This window comes from Magnolia sinica, chromosome 9 (assembly GCF_029962835.1).
Source record: "Magnolia sinica isolate HGM2019 chromosome 9, MsV1, whole genome shotgun sequence".
Taxonomy (NCBI): Eukaryota; Viridiplantae; Streptophyta; class Magnoliopsida; order Magnoliales; family Magnoliaceae; genus Magnolia; species Magnolia sinica.
Genome location: NC_080581.1, coordinates 16395848 through 16415562, shown reverse-complemented (window position 1 = coordinate 16415562; position 19715 = coordinate 16395848). Strand labels below are relative to the sequence as shown.

The 19715-nt window shown below is 40.6% G+C and overlaps 1 non-coding gene across 1 annotated transcript; it reads left to right on the top strand.

The window, feature by feature from the left end:
* Nucleotides 1-19324: 19324 nt before the first annotated feature.
* On the top strand, nucleotides 19325-19431 carry LOC131257296 (small nucleolar RNA R71). The gene has a single exon (XR_009177306.1). It is a non-coding gene; the product is annotated as a small nucleolar RNA R71 (small nucleolar RNA).
* The last annotated feature ends 284 nt before the right edge of the window (nucleotides 19432-19715 follow it).

Below are 19715 nucleotides of genomic sequence, written 5' to 3'. Positions count from 1 at the left end.
TCTCCTTGTAAAGTCAAACGTGTGTTGGTCCGTTTTGGCATAAGTCGGTTGGTAGAAATGATAACAAAGTCAAGGTCTCTGTGATTCAAATTTCAAGGTCTCTGTCAACACCTCACTTGACAATGGCTCTGGCACACCTCTGTCGGCCCATTGGATCTGGCCTTTCCACCATTTCTAAAATGTCGGTTCCTCATTCACCGTACTCACATGGCGTAAAAGTACAAAGAATCCAACCGTTTGAATTATGCACGCTACTAATTACACGTGCGGGCACGTTTGTCATAAAATGACACGTCTGTGAGATCTGAGCCTTCCATCAGGCGTGTTACATCTTTTATATCTTTGCAGCAAAAAATCAAACTATTGTAAAAATAAGGTGGGCCATATCATATTCAAACAAATGAATGCCTAAAGAAAACAAAATTCAATTTATTTTGTTTATATTTGCACACGTGCCTGCGTGTGCCCGTGTACGGCTCATAAATACCTCTATTTTTATTTTTTTTGCTACCCATAGTGGGCACGTTAAAAAGAGTTGTATTTTTGTTTGACCATGAGTAGAAAAGAAGGGCGGATTTATCAGTCGGGGTGGGCGTAGATATTATGTCCATCTATAAAATATTGGTCAAATGTCACCGAATCTCGTCCAATGAATCTTCTCCAATTGCTGTCCATTCCAAAGTCAGAACCCAAAGGTCAAATGCCACCCGTGGACGGATTTCATGATGATGCAGTTACGTGGATGCATGCGACGGTTGTACGTGCAATGTCATGATGTCCGTGACCCTCACGCCAGGTGTAAGGGCCGTGTGGGAGTGGTATTCGTCCATTTTTTTTTCTGATGATTTCCACGAGTGGGATGCGTGTGTCATGGTCGGGTGTGGGCCCACGCACGTACGCACGAGGAAATTGGATTGCGTACTGACTTACTCAGTAGCTCTTATCGTACTGAGTAAACTCAGTTGGGCACACCTTGAATGTATGTGATCTATCCACACCGTCCATTCATTTTTTCATCTAATTTAAGGGGGTTGAGCCAAAAATCGAATCATATCCAAAGATCAAATGGACCATACCACAAGGAACAGCGGGGATAATGATATCCACCGTTGAAACATTGCTAGGCCCAACAATGATGTTTATTTGTCATCCAACCTGCTCATGAGATCATACAGACATGGATGAAGGGAAAAAATAAATATAAACTTGATCCAAAATTTCTGTGGCCCCTAAGAAATTTTCAACAGTAGACATTCAATTCAACTGTTTCCTGTGGTGTGGTCTATTTGAACATTTTATATGTTTCATTTTTCGGTTGAAGCCCTAAAATTATCTGGTAAAATGGATGGATGGAACGGATAAAATATATAAATCATGGTGGACCACACAGAGTTTACTCAGTACGCAATCCGTTTCGGCGCACGAGAGAAATTTTATCCAGCAGTTTTTATGAAGTAAGACAAACTTTCATTGGGAACTTAGACCTTCTCGTACGGACAGCGAATTTGAGGACGAAAATACCCCTCCCTTCCTTTCGAGGACAAGCGCTGACGGTCCTCCACCTGAGAGTTGTACGAACGGCTCAAAAGAGATCAAAGTTACATGGCCCCACAGCTATGTATTTCTTATATCCACAACGTTCATCCATATTTCGATATCATTTCGGATCATTATCCAAAAAAAAAAATCATATCCAAAGATCAACTACACCACACCACAAAGAGCAGCGGGAAAACTGATTTTCACCGTTGAAAATTTTGTGGGGCCCACCATAACATTTATTTTCCATCCAATCTATTCATAAGGTCACAAAGGTTGGATGAAGAGGGAAAAAAAATCATAATGATCCAAAACTTCTGTAACCCCTAAAAGGGTTTCAATGGTAGACGTTCAATTCCCCACTGCCTTTTATAGTGTGGTCCACTTGATAGTTAGATCTGTCTTATTTTTTATTTCAAGCTTAATATGAGCTCTCCAAATAGATGGACGGTTTGGATATAACACAGACTGGCGGTGGGGATTACAACAGCAAATATATATATATATATATAGGGAAAAGGTACTATGTGCTCGGCCTCACGAGTCCTTCCCATGAGGTCGAGCTGTGTGGGCCCCACCGTGATACGTTTCGAACATCTACCCCATCAGTCAGATGCACCATTCCATCATGGGCCTAGGTCTCAAAAATTAAGTAAATCCGTGACTTTTATAGGCCACACCACATACAGAAGTGGGGAGGGGCCGTGCACCATTAAAACATTTATAATCATTTTTTGGGCCCACCGAGATGTGGTTTGCAAATCCAGCCCATCCATTATGTGTGTCCTACTTGGACGAGGGTTCAGACCAAGTTTCAGCAGCATTCAAAACTAAGGTGAGCCCCACCAAGTGCTTTTATATGTTTTAACGGTATCTTCACATGATTTTAGATGGTATGGCCCACCTGAGTTCCGTATACGGCTGATTTTTGGGATATCCCATAATTTAGAGGGGACCCATCAAATGCACGGTGTTGATGGTCGACACGCATCACGATGGGGCCCACACAGCTTGACCTCATGGGAGCTTATCATGAGGTCGAGCGCATAGTACCTTTTCCTATATATATATATATATATATATATATATATATATATAGGGAAACGCTTCTTACGTACTACAGACGAACTTTTTTGAGAACCCATCATACGTGATGTGGATCCAAATTTTGAACCGTTCATGTGAAGCAGCACCTCGTAAAACCCCCCGGGACCAAGTTTTACTTTGATCTAATACTTTGATGGGCCATGAAAAATGAAAATAGTTTCCTCCCTTGATTTGCATTTCTCTTTGCTATGGCCCACCAGAATTTTAGATCAGGGTGAAAATTTGTCACCAGGGTTTTCATGGGATTCCGCATCACATGGACCGCTCAGATTAGACACCCATGACACGTGTGCAAAGGTGTGCACGTGCGTAGGTGCGCAGGAGAGCATGACTCTCTCTCTCTCTCTCTCTCTCTCTCTCTCTCTCTCTCTCTCTCTATATATATATATATATATATATAAAAGAACCTGTGGCTACGGTGCTTTTTATGGCTACAGATTATAACCGTAGCCATAGCCTCAGCCCCTACTTTTCGATATGTCCTTTAATATGTATCGAAGGTAGGGCTAAAAGTCGGGTGGGTTGGGTCGGGTTGGTGCTCAACCCTAACCCAACCCGACCTCGGGTTGGGAATTCTCAACCCAAGCCTAACCCAAGCGGGCTCAGTCGGGTTGATCGGGTTGGTCGGGTGTATACGTGCTAATATTTTTGTTATTGCATTAGTTTATTATATTTCAATATATAACTTATTTTTTGTATCTATGATTTTATTAATTATATATGTAATTATTCATCATAAAGAACTTCATTTTTTTTTCTTTGAAAAAGTAAGCTAAAATATAGGACAACTACTCCTTTAAAAGTCATGCAACACAGCACGCAATCTATTTGGGAGAGAGAAATATGGCATATCCTATTAGCTTGAGTCCTTGGAAATGACGTGGACAAATGAGACCTAACATCACTAATGTGCCTTCGACACAAACGATCCACACTCAATTATAATTTATAAGTAACTTATATATTGATCGGGTTCGGGTTGGGTCGGGCAACCTGAGACCTAAACCCGAGCCTAACCCAAGTTTTATTGGGTTGGTGTTTGTATAGCCCAAGCTTAAGATCGGACCCAATATATCTTGCCTGAGCCCAACCCAATGTCGGGTCGGTCACAGGTCAGTCGTGTTGAATCCGCCCAACTTTCAGCCCTAATCGAAGGTCTTTCGATATGTACTTCGATATGTATCGAAGGTCTTTCGATATGATCGAAAAAGGTCCAGAACTGTCCAGCGAGTTTACCTAAAAAATCCTGCAATTTTTGATACATATCGAAGAGTATTCGATATGTATCGAAGGTGATTTTACTTATAGCTATGGATTATAACTGTAGTCTGTGCCAGTCTATGCAATTTTTTTTAATTTTTAATTTCTTTTTTTTTTTTTTTTTGCATGGAGAACTTTATTCTACTTACATTTTTCTCTAATACATATTTATATAAATATGTATATATAAGCATATAAAATTTTTTTTCTCTCTTTTAATTCATTTCTTTGTCTATTTATTCAACAAGCATATCTCCTAAACTAAAATGATTTACTTTATGATTTACTTAACGTACCAGATCTGATTTTGGGGTAGGAGAAGCTAATTTAGTCAAAAAACCTAGTTATTTTCCAAGATTCCATCGGGTCGATGGTCGAAATTCAATTTCATTAACTGCGTGGTCAATTTTAATCACTTCGCGGTCAAACTGGATATTCAACGGGGCAAAAATGAAATTGAGCAAGGTAAACGTGAAATTGAGCAGGGCAAACTAGAAATTCAGCGGGGCAAACATGAAATTCAACGGGGCAAACTAAAAATTCAGCAGGGCAAACGTGAATTTCAGCGGGGCAAATATGAAATTGAGTGGGGCAAACTAGAAATTGAGCGGGGCAAACTAGAAATTCAGCGAGGCAAACATGAGGTCTGTGTTAGGGACCGAATACATTTTATATAGGGGAGTAGCTATGAGAGAGAGTCCACCCATTGTAGAACTCTTTCACTTACTTACGTCTTCTCAAGTCCTTATTCTTTCACCCGATTCGAAGACCCATGAGAAAAACCCTATCTTTTTCTTTCTTTAAAAATTCTTTTGAACTCTCTTTTGTTTTTTGGAAGGAGGGGTTAGCTTGTTAGTACAATCCACTGTCAGTGCACACTCCACTATTAGCCACCCCCATTAGGGAATCGATACCAAGACCTCAATGTTGAAACGAGGTATCTTCACTTAGTCTACCACTTGAGATATGGTCGAGGGTGTAATCCTTTCAAACCCTTAAGCATGTCTAACAGTAACCCTAATATCGATTACACCAGTATATATAATCAAAACTAGAAATAGAAACAATTTGCATAAAAACACTCAAAACTATGTAAACTATCTATCCATCGAGTCAATCAGTCGAAACGCTTTGATTGATCAGGTTGACATGTTAACTAAAGTTTTTGATATATCAAAAACTCCAAAAATTATCTAATTTTTTTTGTCAAAAATTTAAATTTCTTTGATAACTTTCAACCTTCATGTTTGCCCCGCTGAATTTCATGTTTACCCTGCTGAATTTCTAGTTTGCCCCGCTCAATTTCATGTTTGTCTCATGTTTGCCCCGCTCAATTTTTAGTTTGCCCCGCTCAATTTTTAGTTTGCCTCGTTGAATTTCTCGTTGGCCCCGCTTAATTTCATATTTGCCCCACTCAATTTGTAGTTTGCCCTGCTCAATTTCATGTTTTCCTCGCTCAATTTCTAGTTTGCCCTGCTCAATTTCTAGTTTGCCCCGCTTGATTTCTAGTTTGCCCCGCTCAATTTCATGTTTGCCCTGCTGAATTTCTAGTTTGCCCCACTCAATTTCATGTTTGCCACACTGAATTTCTAGTTTATCCCGCTCAACTTCATGTTTGCCCCCCTCAATTTCTAGTTTACCCTGCTCAATTTCATGTTTGCCCCGCTCAATTTCTTATTTGCCCCGCTCAATTTCTGTTTAGCCGTGAAATGAAGGGAATTGACGGTGAAATGCATGGAATTGACCATGAAGTGAAGGGGAATCGCCGGGATTGACCGTCAAATGCATGGAATTGATCGCGAAGTAAATGAAATGAATGAAATTGACTGCGAACTGATTGAAATTGACCGCGAAGTGAATGAAATGGATTTTTGACCATCGACCTAATGGAATCTTGAAAAATAAACATGTTGGTTGGCTAAAGTAGCTTCTCCTACCCCCAAAATCATATAGGGTACGTCAAGTAACTAATTTTGGTTTAGAAGATATTCTTGTTAAATGAATAAAGAAATAAATGAAAAAAAGAGAGAAAAAAATTTTCATATGCTTATATATACATATTTATATAAATATGTATTAGAGAAAATTGTAGGTAGAATAAAGTTCTCCATGTAAAAAAATAAAAACTAAAAAATTAAAATTAAAAATTAAAAAAAAAAATTGCATAGATTGGCACGAACTACAGTTATGGTTACGATTATAATCCGTAGCTATAGGTAAAATCGCCTTCAATACATATCGAATACTCTTCGATATGCATCGAAAATTGCAGGATTTTTTAGGCAAACTCGCTGGACAGTTCTGGACCTTTTTCGATCATATCGAAATACCTTCGATACATAACGAAATACCTTCGATATATATCAAAGGATATATCGAAAATGCAGGGGCTACGGTTATGGCTACGGTTATAATCAAGAACACCAGGTTTCAGAAATCACATTTCTTTTGTGGGTCCCATCATGAGGACTGTGTTATATGAAAGTGCCCTGGTTTGTCAATTAACGTAAGTATTGAGTCGGACAGACTGCAGAGCCTCATAGGAAGATCAATTCAAGCGTCTGCTTCAACCGGGATGTGTGCAAGCTCACCTCAAGTAAATCTAAGCCTCACATCCCATGTCCCAAAACACCAAGTATATAAACCCTTAAAACAAACTAGAACATCATAAGGTTTTAAAGTTGAGAAAACTTTTTCAAAACTCAGAAAATTCTCTAAGTTTTCTTGCTTTGTCGATTTTATCGATACACATCTCGATATGATCGACCTGTGCTGTCGATGTCCTCGATACTTAAACGATATCATCAAAATGAGAATAAAATACGTCCAGCAATTACATATATCTCTGGACGGATTTATTGATGTATCGATATACCTATCGATATCATCGATATTTGAATCTCGAGTCCATCGATGGTGACTCGATAATATCAACAGATAGATCTCCGGTGCCCCTGTTTTACTTAAGAAAATCACGTGTGCATCAATATATCGAAACTCTTCTCAATATCATCAAAGTTCAAATCCCGATGATATAGGAAGGCTCTCGATGTTATCTGTCATGGGTGCCTTGTCTTCCAGCAAATGTTTCAGAATGTTTTATCTTTGATCAAGGGTCCCTCGATAAAAATCGATATTCAAATATCGATGATATCGACGCTGAATCGATTGCATCAATCATGGACATAAACTGTCCAGCAAGCTTAATGAAAAACCCTTTGGATTTATCGATGCCTTGACACATCTATCGATATCATCGACATTTAAATTCTGATGATCTCGAAGGTCCCTTGACCATTCTTGTAAACCTGAAATATTTCATAGCAAGTCTCTCATTTTCAAGTGTCGATGAATCGAACCTCTCATCGATGATATCATAGTTTGAAATCCGATGACATCTACACGTGCTTCGATTCCCTCAACCAGCTGGCATTAGGTTTCAAAAGCATATGACATTTGTATTTGTGTCATCGAGCAGACAGTCGATACAATCGAGATATACGCTCGATGATATCGGCCTCACTTAATGATATTGAACTCTGTCATAAATGTGACCGTTTTATATCCGTTAGAACATTTTGCCTATATAAAGAGGACTTGTCTATTGTTACTGGTAGAGAAAGAAGAGAGTGCTTTTGAGTGTTTTACCTTAGATCATATACCCAAAGCCCTTTCTCTCAAGGGAGTTCATCCTCCAATCCATCCTCATCATTGATATTCAATAGAGTGGATTGGGGAATGAACTTCCGCATTCAAGGATCCTCCAGCTACTACTTTAATGACAAATCATTAAGCTGGGATGCCTTGAATACATAGATAATTGGAATCTCTCTATCTTCCTAATAGGAAAACATTTAGAGAGTAGGATTCCATCATAACCTTGACCCAACCCGTCACCATATATTGGTACATCATTTGAGTTGCGGATCAAGGAAGCAGAAGACTCTTCATCAACAAATGAGGAGATCTTCATCAATGAGCTGAATGAGACTCATCCACTTATCTGTAAGTAACTAGAGTCCAGAGGGCCCTTTGATCATTCTTCTGTAGGATTGGGTCTAAGGTGTTTCTCACCCTTGCAAGCCCTCATAGGAGGCCTCTGACGGGAGTATACGTGGTGAGTACGTTGTGTGGACCCTTAATCTGTGAAGAGCATAAACATCCGGTTAAAGGTGAACCTGTCTAAAACCTTAGGTTAGAGGTGAACCGTGTGAAACCTCAATCAGGGTCTTATGGAAGATCCTTGGTCAGTGTGCCTAAAAGTGGGTGCATTGTGTGGACCCTTGCTATGTGGAGAGCATAAACATCCGGTTGAAGGTGAACCTGTCTAAAACCTTAGGTTAGAAGTGAACCGTGTGAAACCTCAGTTCGGGTCTTATGGAAGATTCTTAGCCAGTGTGCCTAAAAGTGGGTATGTTGTGTTAACCCTTGCTCGTGAGAGCATAAACAGTCAGCCTTAGTGTACATTGTAAAGGTTGAAGGTGAACCTAATTTAAAACCTTAGGTTTGAGGTGAACTGCTGTGAAACCTCCTCAGTGAAATCCGATACACTCAAGGGTTGAGTACGATTACTGGGAGTGGAGTAGACAAGTAGTCAAATCACTATAAAAATAACTGTGTTTGAGATTGTTATTCTTTTGTTTGTGTAATTTGTTTTAATATTTTCATATCTGAATATCTAATATCACACCTCACACACATACACAGTCATATCAATCATAAAGTAGTTTGTGTATTATTCATTTATTAAATAGTTTGTGATTACTCAAAAGTTACTTTTGAGTAATCCTAATATGAGCTTGTTGTTAGGATTAGTACAATAGGATTTTAAATAAACCATAAAAACTTTAAAAGTCCTAATATGAGCTTGTTGTTTGTGATATACCTCTTTTTTGGTCTCATACCATAACATGATGTGAAAAAATATATGGATGGCATGGATGAAAAGATACATCATGGTGGGGCCCACAGACCACCGAGCATCCGCCATTGGCTGGTGGCAGGGGGAGTACCCCATCCGTTTACGTGAAAGGATGGGTATTTTCGTCCTCAAATTCGATGTCCGTACGAGCAGGTCTAAGTTCCCAAGGTAAGTTTGTATTGCTTCATAAAAACTGCTGGATAAAAGGTGGGGTCCACAGTCGCGAATTTCTCCACGCACGAGGTTGGTAGAAAAGAAGGTTTGCTTGAAGAGGTGTGCTCCCATGGTATAGTCGTACCGGAATGTTATGGGGCCCACGTAAATTTTGAATCAGATCCATCCCGTCCATTAGATGAGCCATTCGATGTTAATTAATGGAATACAAAAGGAGAAACTCAGGTGGGCCACAACATATGGAATAGTCAGGAGAGGAAGACCTATCAATAAAATCTTCCCCACTCTTTGTGGGTCTATCGTGTATTTTGCATTCCATCTAATCCATTCTTCCGATGAATCAAACTAGCATGAAGATATGAACAAACATTTGGGCCATTCAAAGAGCCAAATGAGCCACAGTTATTTAAGAGATGTTAGACAGCGTTTACATTTTTCCTTGCGTTGTGGCCCATATAAGCTTTTAATTTGTCTTAATTATAGTTTTTACGGTGAGAACTAGGGTTAGAACATGATGGACGTAGTCGATCGGATATAAAGTGGACGTAGACCCCACACCAGCCCGATACTACCATAAAAGCGCACCTCTTGCTAGAATACATCCCACATAAGTTTTGGATCAAGTTGATATGTGCATTTTGCCTTCATCCAGGTTTATATGAGCGTATGAACAGGTTGGATGGCACATAAACATCACGGTGGGTCCCAGGAAGGTTTCAACGGTAGACATCATTATCACTGCCGCTTCCTATGGTGTGATCCACTTCAGCATTAGATCTGCCTCATTTTTTGGGTTTATTACCTAAAATAATATGGAAAAATAGATGGACGGTGTGGATAAACTCATACATCACTATGGACCCTGAAAGCAGGCTGGGGTAGTACCCAATCCGCGTCCAGCTGGGGAATACCAAATAGGTTGGAATATTTACATAGTTTGATTATTTAACTCATTTCCGTTGAATGTGAACGACATCTTTGTCTGTTGCTCCGTCGGCCTTTGACTTCAGAGTCTGTGATGTATAATCTTGAAAATTTCCAAGTCGACCCCATTTATATGTAGTATCGCATTAGATCAACGGTTTGGATCACCAAACATGATCCGGATTCAACGGCTATGATACCGATGTATCACGTCTATAGTCGGGTACGGATAGGGGTGGGAATGGGTGGGCCTAGGCCTGACCCAACCTGGTCCAAAAATTGATAAAATCGTTATTTTTCCTTTGTATTTTTAATATATATTCATTTATTAAGAGGGCCACAAATGAAAAATATAAATATTTGAGAGCAATGAAATTATCAACGGTCCACATCCAACATAAATGGATTAGAATGATATATCTATAGGATATAAGAGCGTATATAAAAGTTGGACCAGGTCAGGCTAAAATGACTTGAGCCCAAGCCGGGCCCAAAAATTGATTGGGACAGCATTAAAGTCTAAGCTCAGACCACGTGCCTAGCTAGTTGGTATATACCCTAGTCACGGCTTCATGCTAAAATGACTTGAGCCCAAGCCAAAATTGATTGGGTCAACATGAAAGTCTAAGCTCAGACCACGTGCCTAGCTGGTAGGTCTAACCCTAGTCACACTACATGCTAAAATGAATTGAGCCCAAGCCTGGCCCAAAATTTAATTGGGTGAGTATGAAAGTCTAAGCTCAGACCACGTGCCTAGCTAGTTGGTATAACCCTAGTCACGGCTTCATGCTAAAATGACTTGAGCCCAAGCCTGGCCCAAAAATTGATTGGGTCAACATGAAGGTCTAAGCTCAGACCACGTGCCTAGCTAGTAGGTCTAACCCTAGTCACACTTCATGCTAAAATGACTTGAGCCCAAGCCTGGCCCAAAATTTCATTGGGTCAGCATGAAAGTTTAAGCTCAGACCACGTGCCTAGCTAGTAGGTGTTCACTCCCCAAGTATAGGGTTGTGATGTAGTAATAAACTCGTTAAGACCGAGGTCGAATCCACAGGGACTGAAACTTGTACGTTTCCTGAAACTAGGTAGAAATAGAACTAGCCTAAGATTTAATCAAAATCAAATGTAAATTTAAGGAATAATTGTGGAATAATTATCTAAAACTTAAGGAATTCAGAGAAGGGAAACTAGGGATTCAGAGGATCCACTTGTAGGGATCAGGCAGATCTTTTGCCTGCATTAGGAATCATGGAAATCAAACTGAACTTACTTGATCTGGTTTTCAAGAGATGAAAGGTATATGAATTAAAATGGATTCCATCATCAAACCATGCCCAGGAGACAGAGCAAACAACAGAATTAAACTAATTACCAACCAATCATCAATGCATAAAAGTTAGGAAGGATACCGCCATTCGACCATGCCCATGGAACAATGATGAACAACAGGGCTTCCTGACTTCATAACATAAAAAAAAAGGGAAAAAGGAAATATTCAAAGCTATTGTAGACCCGTTGTAATTTCAGTCACAACAGACCATTAAAAGACTAAGAAAAATATTCCTTGAATAATCAAACCACAATCAAGTTTAATTCACAATGAAATAATTAAATAAAATCTCTCATCTCAATACAAGCTTCACCTCTTAGCCCTAGCTAAGAAGTTCAGCCTAGCATGATCATGCTAGAACCAAAGAGAAAAAAAAAACATTAAAGGAAAGAAATAAAATAAAAGGAAAAGAAAAAGGAAACCTCTTTCTTCCTATCTCATCAGCTTTTTCTCCTTTTCTTCTGTTTTCTCCCCCTGACGTGCAGGAACCCAGCCGCTGCTTCCCACTCTGCCTGACTTCCTCTCTCACGTTCCTGCTCCACTCACGTCTAGCAAAAGCCTCCTGTTCCCGTGCTTTCTCCACGTTCTGGCAGCAGCTAAAAACCGAGCACCAGTCCTCCCCTGCTGCTTTACCTTTAAGCTTCCGTTTCTCTTCCTTGAATCCTTTCCCTAAAAAACCAAAAACGAGCTCCCCGGCCCTCCTCCGCATTCTCTCTTTATCTTCGAGGTATGAAGAGAGTCCCATTCGTGGCTGGAATCCGGACGGTTTACACAGCCAGCTACTCAAATCGCGTTCGTGGAAACGCAAACCGACTTGCGTTTGGAATGTGATTGCACGACCGTAATCGTCCTTGGAGTGAAATTTTCTCCATGGCTAGGGTTAATCCTGGCTTGGGCATCATCTGGACGGTTTGGATCACCAATCCGATCACAGGCAGTGGCCCACAATCGGCCGGAAGTTCCGAATTTCCCGGATCGCGTGAACAGAGGCGCGCACGTCCGAGCGCTGTACTGCTGGTGGGGCCCACTTCACTGCTGATTCGAGGAATCCACGACATCCACTGTATTCTACTCACAAAACCGTTCGGATATGGTCGATTTTGGATCGACGCTGAAGCGGCCCACCTGATTTTTCATATCACCGTTCAACCTGCGTTTGAACGGTATTATCCTGTGTGTGCAAGCATCGATTTGAAAAAGCCTCATGTGTACGGTCGGTTTGACCTTCTGAAACAAATGGACGGTCCGGATGAGGCTTATCTGCGATGATGATGGCCCACCTGAAGTCACCCGCAACTCCTGTTGCGAACAGACGGTGATTTCCGTTTTCCTCTTGAATAAGGTCGGTCAAAACCGACTTTGACCGCTCTTATTGGTCCGGTGCACAGCGGGTGTACACTGGCTGTGCACATTCACCTTTTGAAGTGGGGTCCACCTTGATGTTTGTGGGAAATCGGATCCACTCGTCCCTTTTCTCATCTCATTTAATGGATAGAGTCCAAGTTTGAAGCATATCTGAATATCAGGTGGGCCTCAGATCAGTAATTCGTGGGCTGATCTGACCATTGGACGACTTCCAGAGGGATCCAATGGCTGAAATTTTACGTGTACGGTTCATTTATGGTCCTCAAGCCACATATGGAGTTTTGAACTGATCAGATGGTGGGAACCCTATGATCTTGCATTCTAGACACTTTTCAGGCCACTTGAGCTTCAATTTCTCAGGTTTTCTTGGATCCTTGGCGTGCAAATCTGTCGATCTTGGTCTCCTAGGATCCGTCGCTTGCCTTGGTGCCTTCAGATCGTTAAATCCATGCTTTTAGTACCCTTTCCCAGTCCAAGCTCGTGAACACGCCCTGCATCACAAACATGATTAAATCAGGCCGTTAAACAATACTTATGTTTGTAAATCCTAGCGATAACTGGGGTCTGATATGCAATATTCGACCCTCAACACAACCCCCAACCAGCATCTTGCTAGTCCCGAGCAAGGTATGCGAAAAATAAATTGAGAATTACAGGACAATTTCTACAAACTCAAGAGATTTATGAAAAACAATTCAGATACTCGAATTCTAAGATTCATGGATGTTGGCATTACTTTCTTCTGAAATCAAGCTCCCGGTAAACTTCATAATCAAGCTCAGATATTAATCCATTAATTAGAACGATTCTAAATATTAAATTCCATGGGTGTATAGTCTAATCTTGACTTGTCAACATTAAGATTCACTTCTCTATTTAAGGATATCATTGGTAACCAATAAAAGAATTCACGATAACTCAAACTTGCCTCACACATTATCTTTTTATTCTTTTTAATTTTTAATTTTTCCATTAAAAGTAATGCCAAGAAGGGGAATCAAATCTTCACCTAAAGGGAGCAAACCTATGATGAAGACTGTACACCCAAAATTTTTATTTATTTATTTTTTTTATATATCATTCATAGGGAATCAAATCTACACCTATAGGGAGCAAGCCTATGGTGAAAACCATTCGCCCAAACTTTTCAATTTCTCAAGTTGGTTCCTTTCAAGCTTAGTGATCACCAAATTAATCCTTCAATATCGAATGAAACCTTAATGTGTAAGCGAGATGTGACATGTAAAATTATGAGTCACTCAATGTTTAAAACTTCTAACCATAGATTAATAGTTCTAACTTAACTGTGAAATCTAACAAATAGTTGAATCCAAGAGTCATCAATTCCAACATCACTTATCTTGTAATTCTAAATCCAAGATGGCCGTCAAAATCGCTTCGAATTCATATGAAATTGTAGAAAAATTTTAAAATTTTTCAATTTTCACAATTTTTTCACAATTTCTGCTCAAGACTAAGAAAATACTGATTAGGAAACCTAATCTCCCACCCCCAACCTAAAATCTACATTGTCCTCAATGTAAAAGAAATAAGCATGCGATGCACATGAGACAAAATAAGTAAATGAGAAGTGATGGAAAGATAATACCTGGATGAAAGAATCACGAGGCTTTCCAAAGATATCAATGTAAGAGCGGGTCAGCACAAGAGAGAAACCAACAAAAATAAAAATAATAAAAATGAAATCCTACCTACACCACTTTCGTAGGTGCTCTCGATTGCATTTAGCGTATGCAACAAGCCTTTAAACCCCTAGGTTGCCCCTAGTGGACGAGTTGTAGTCTCGTGAGGGTTTGCAGCAATGTTACCCACAAACATTGAACTAACTAATGATAAAAATGAAATGAAATGAAGAGCTGGGTTGCCTCCCAGGAGCGCTAAGTTTACCGTCTTCAGCCAGACAAATAAAGCAGCTACCCTAGTCCTATGAAAGCGATAAACTTACCTGTACCTCCATCAGACTAGGAGATCACTCATGGTAAACAGGAGCAGTCAGGGGCATGGACATGTCCTCTGAATCAAATTTCTCGACAAATGGTTTCAATCGTTGTCCATAGACTTTAAAGTCCTTGCCATTGTCGGGATCTCTTATCTCAACGGCCCCATGAGGGAAAACAGTAACAACAATGTAAGGGTCGGTCCAACGAGATCGAAGCTTACCCGGAAAGAGATGTAATCGAGAATTGTACAAAAGGACCTTTTATCCAGGCGTGAATGATTTTCGCAAAATATGTTGGTCATGAAATGCTTTCATCTTGTCCTTATAAATTCTCGAATTATCGTATGCATCATTCCAGATTTCCTCAAGTTCATTCAATTGAAGTTTACATAGTGAGCCAGCGTTGTCCAGATTGAAATTTAGATTTTTGATCACCCAGTACGCTTTATGTTCCAGCTCCACAGGCAAGTGACAAGCTTTCCCATAGACAAGTCTAAAGGGAGACATTCCAATATGAGTTTTAAAAGCAGTACGGTATGCCCATAAGGCATCGGTCAATCGGATTGACCAATCCTTGCGGTCTGGGTTAACCGTTTTCTCCAAAATGTGTTTGATCTCCCTATTGGAAATCTCAGGTTGTCCACTTGTCTGTGGATGGTATGGGGTGCTCACCTTATGAGAGATACCGTATTTCTTCATTAAGCTCTCAAATGGTTTATTACAAAAGTGTGAGCCTCCATCACTAATGATGACTCGAGGCGTTCCGAATCGAGAAAGGATGTTTTCTTTTAGGAATTTAATGACCGTTCGATGGTCATTAGTTTGACACGGAATCGCTTCGACCCATTTAGTGACATAATCCACGGCGAGCAAAATGTACAGATTTCCAAACGATTGGGGGAATGGTCCCATGAAATCGATGCCCCAGCAATCAAATGCTTCAATGATAAGGATGGGATTCAAAGGCATCATATTTCGATGGGATAATGCTCCCAATTTCTGACAACGCTCACAAGCTTTGCAAAACTCATGAGTGTCCCTAAACATAGTGGGCCAGTAAAAGCCACACTGCAAAATCTTGGCTGTGGTCATTTTAGCAGAAAAGTGACCACCACAGGCCTCTGAGTGACAGAAGGAGATGACGCTCTGATGCTCATCGTCTGGTACACATCTCCTTAGGATTTGGTCTGGGCAATATTTAAATAAATAAGGATCATCTCAGAAAAAGTTACGCACCTCGGTGAAAAATTTCTTCTTATCTTGCGCAGTCCACTCTGTCGGTATGGCACCTGTAGCAAGATAATTAGCAATATCAGCGAACCAAGGTGAATGGGAGACTCTGAATAGTTGTTCATCAGGGAACATGTCGTTGATATGGGGCGTCTCAAGGGACTCAGAGGTATTAAGGCGAGAAAGGTGATCGGCCACTACGTTCTCTACTCCCTTTTTATCTTTAATTTCCAAATCAAATTCTTGGAGTAGAAGGATCCATCGTATCAAACGGGGCTTAGAATCATTCTTAGAAAGAAGATACTTAAGTGCCGCATGATCTGTGTAGATAATGATCTTGGATCCAATCAAGTAGGACCTAAATTTGTCCAAGGCGAACACTACAGCTAAGAGTTCCTTTTCCGTAGTCGAGTAGTTTACCTGGGCAGAATTTAAAGTTCTACTTACGTAATGAATGACGTAGGGCCTCTTATCTTTTCTCTGGCCTAGGACCGCCCCAAGAGCATAATCAGAAGCATCGCACATAAGCTCAAAAGGAAGGCTCCAGTCGGGTGGCTGCATGATAGGTGCAGTGGTTAACGTGCCCTTAAGCTTGGTGAAAGCTTCCTGGCATTGCTCAGTCCACTCGTACAGAGCATCCTTTTGAAGAAGATTACATAAAGGACGAGAGAGGAGACTAAAGTCCTTTATGAATCGCCTGTAAAATCCTGCGTGTCCTAAGAAGGATCGCACGTCTCTGATGTTCTTGGGTGGAGGTAGGTTAGAGATAAGATCGATTTTTGCCTTATCTACCTCGATTCCCTTGGACGAGATGATATGCCCAAGGACAATTCCCTTCTGAACCATGAAATGACACTTCTCCCAATTAAGTACTAAGTTCTTTTCTTCACATCTTTTCAGCACACATTTAAGACTTTCCAAGCACTTGCTGAAAGATGGACCGTAGACAGAGAAATCGTCCATGAAGACCTTTAGATATTGCCCTACCATGTCAGAAAAAATACTAAGCATACATCGCTGAAAAGTAGCAGGGGCATTACATAGTCCGAATGGCATCCTTCGATAGGCAAAGGTGCCATAGGGACATGTAAATGTGGTCTTTTCCTGGTCTTCAGGGGCTATCTTTATCTGGTTGTAGCCCGAATACCCGTCAAGGAAATTGTAATAGGAATGACCAGCTAACCTTTCCAGGATCTGATCAATGAATGGTAAAGGAAAGTGGTCTTTCCTCGTGACGGTATTCAACTTCCTGTAGTCAATGCACATTCTCCAACCAGTAGTGACTCTAGTTGGCACGAGTTCATTATTAGCATTGGCTACGATGGTGATTCCAGACTTCTTAGGGACCACTTGAGTTGGACTCACCCATTGACTATCAGATATAGGATATATAATACCCACGTCCAATAGTTTGAGAACCTCGGCTTTAACCACTTCCTTCATGTTTGGATTTAGTCTACGTTGTGGTTGCCGAGCGGTTTTTGCATTATCCTCAAGATATATGCGGTGAGTACAAATCGAGGGATCGATTCCCTTGAGGTCTGCTATCGTCCATCCCAGGGCTCCTTTATGCTCAATGAGAGTAGATATGAGCATACTCTCCTGTTCTTTCTCCAGGTGGGCAGAGATCACCACCGGGTATGTCTCATCTTGACCTAAATAGGCATATTTCAAATTAGAGGGCAAAGGTTTTAGGTCAAGCTTCGGCGGCTTGAGGTTAGACGGTAGAGGCACTACATCGGTTTGTGGCAATTCTACAAATTGTGGCCTCCACCAGTTAACTTCAAGTACCGGTGCAGTATCAAGCAAGGCACACGTCTCCCTAATCATGTCATCATCAAAATCATGGGAGTGGGCCAGACACGTCTCGAAATGGTCGTAGGATAAGGTCAGCGGTGTCGTATCTTCCACGAAAGAGTCAATCATGTTAATGTCGTGGAAATCGTCGTCATCCTCTGAGTTGCTGCCGTTATTGAAAAAAATGTTTGACTCCAATGTCAAATTTCCAAAAGACATAGTCATAACACCATTCCTGCAATTAATAATTGCATTTGACGTGGCAAGGAATGGGCGACCAAGAATGACGGAAATCTGAGTGCTCATGTTATTGATGGGTTCGGTGTCCAGGATGATAAAATCTACAGGGTAGTAAAATCTATCAACCTGGACTAACACATCCTCAATTATTCCTCTTGGTACACGAACAGAGCGATCAGCAAGTTGTAGTGTGGCTAGGGTGGGTTTTAATTCACCCAAACCTAACTGTTTGTATACCGAGTAGGAAATCAGATTGACGCTCGCTCCTAAGTCAAGAAGTGCGTGATCAATTCGATGGTTCCTGATTACACATGATATGGTTGGGCTACCGGGATCCTTGAATTTCTGCGGCACGTCTTGCTTCAGGATGACACTCACTTTCTCAGTCAAGAAGATTTTCTTTTGAATAATTTTCCATCGCTCGGTCGTGTATAAGTCTTTCAGGAATTTGGCATATGAAGGTATCTGTTTAACGACATCAAGTAGAGGAATGTTGACTTTCACTTGTTTCAACACCTCTAGAATATCCTGAGAGTTAGAGAGAGGTTTTGGTGAAACCAACCGTTGGGGGAATGGAGCAACTAGCTTCTCTAGAAGTTCCGGTTCTACTTTTTGTGGGGCATCACTGGATCCATCATTATTGTCCTCCTCTGGTTCTTGAGGCTTTTCGAGCCTAACCGGAAGAGTTTTATCAATGATCTTCCCACTCCTAAGAGTGGTGATGGATTTAGCATGCCCCATCTGATTTGAAGAGCTGGGATCATTAATCTCGTACTGCGGTTTAGGATTGGGGAGAGGTTGTGCAGGAAGCATCCCCTTTTCTATAATCGTCATACAAGAATCTATCTTTTGCATAAAATCTGTAATTCCCCGCATTGCCTGAGCCAGCTCTTGTATGGGATTTTGAACCGGTTCCTCTTGAGGTTTCACTTGATTTGGATTTTGATTGAAGAAACCTGGAGGAGTCGCCGTTTGTCCATTCCTCCAACTAAAGTTTGGATGATTTTTTCAGCCAGGATTGTATGTATTAGAGTTAAGTCCAGTAAAAGGTCTTTGATAGTTATTTACGGCATTGGCTTGTTCATTCAACACTCCTCGAAAGGCAGGTATTGTAGGACAGTTTTCAGTTGTGTGAATGTTACAATCACAGATGCTGCAAACAATTTCATTGACCTTATCCTTCTTTCCTTCCATGGCCTTAACTTTCCTTATGAGCGTAGTCACTTTACACTTGAGATCATCCTCTTCTTTCAAGAGATATAATCCACCTTTCTCCTTTAATTGAGTCGGCCTAGACGTGGTTTTCGCCATTGGGTAATAGTCCCATGATTGTGTTTTTTCAGCGAGACTATAGAGGTAATCCCATACCTCGTCAACATCTTTATTAATGAACTTTCCATTACACATTGTCTCGACCATTTGGCGCATGGAAGATGTCAGTCCATCATAGAAAAAATTTGTAATGCGCCACGTTTCAAATCCGTGTTGTGGGCATGAACTAACCAAATCTTTGAACCTTTCCCAACATTGGAAGAATGTTTCATCTTCCTTTTGGGCAAAGTTCATGATCGCTTTTCTGAGGGTAATCGTTTTATGATGTGGGAAGAATTTTTTTTATGAATTTCCTCTGCATGTCGTTCCATGTGACAATGGATCTAAGACGCAGTGAATGTAACCACGTCTTAGCTTTCTCTTTTAAGGAAAAGGGAAAGAGTTTCAGCCTAATTGTATCCTCAGATACATTAGGAAAACATAATGTAGATATAATCTCATCGAACTCTTTCAAATGTAAATATGGACTCTCTGATTCAAGTCCATGGAATTTGGGAAGGAGTTGGATAACTCCTGGCTTGATGTCCATTTATCCT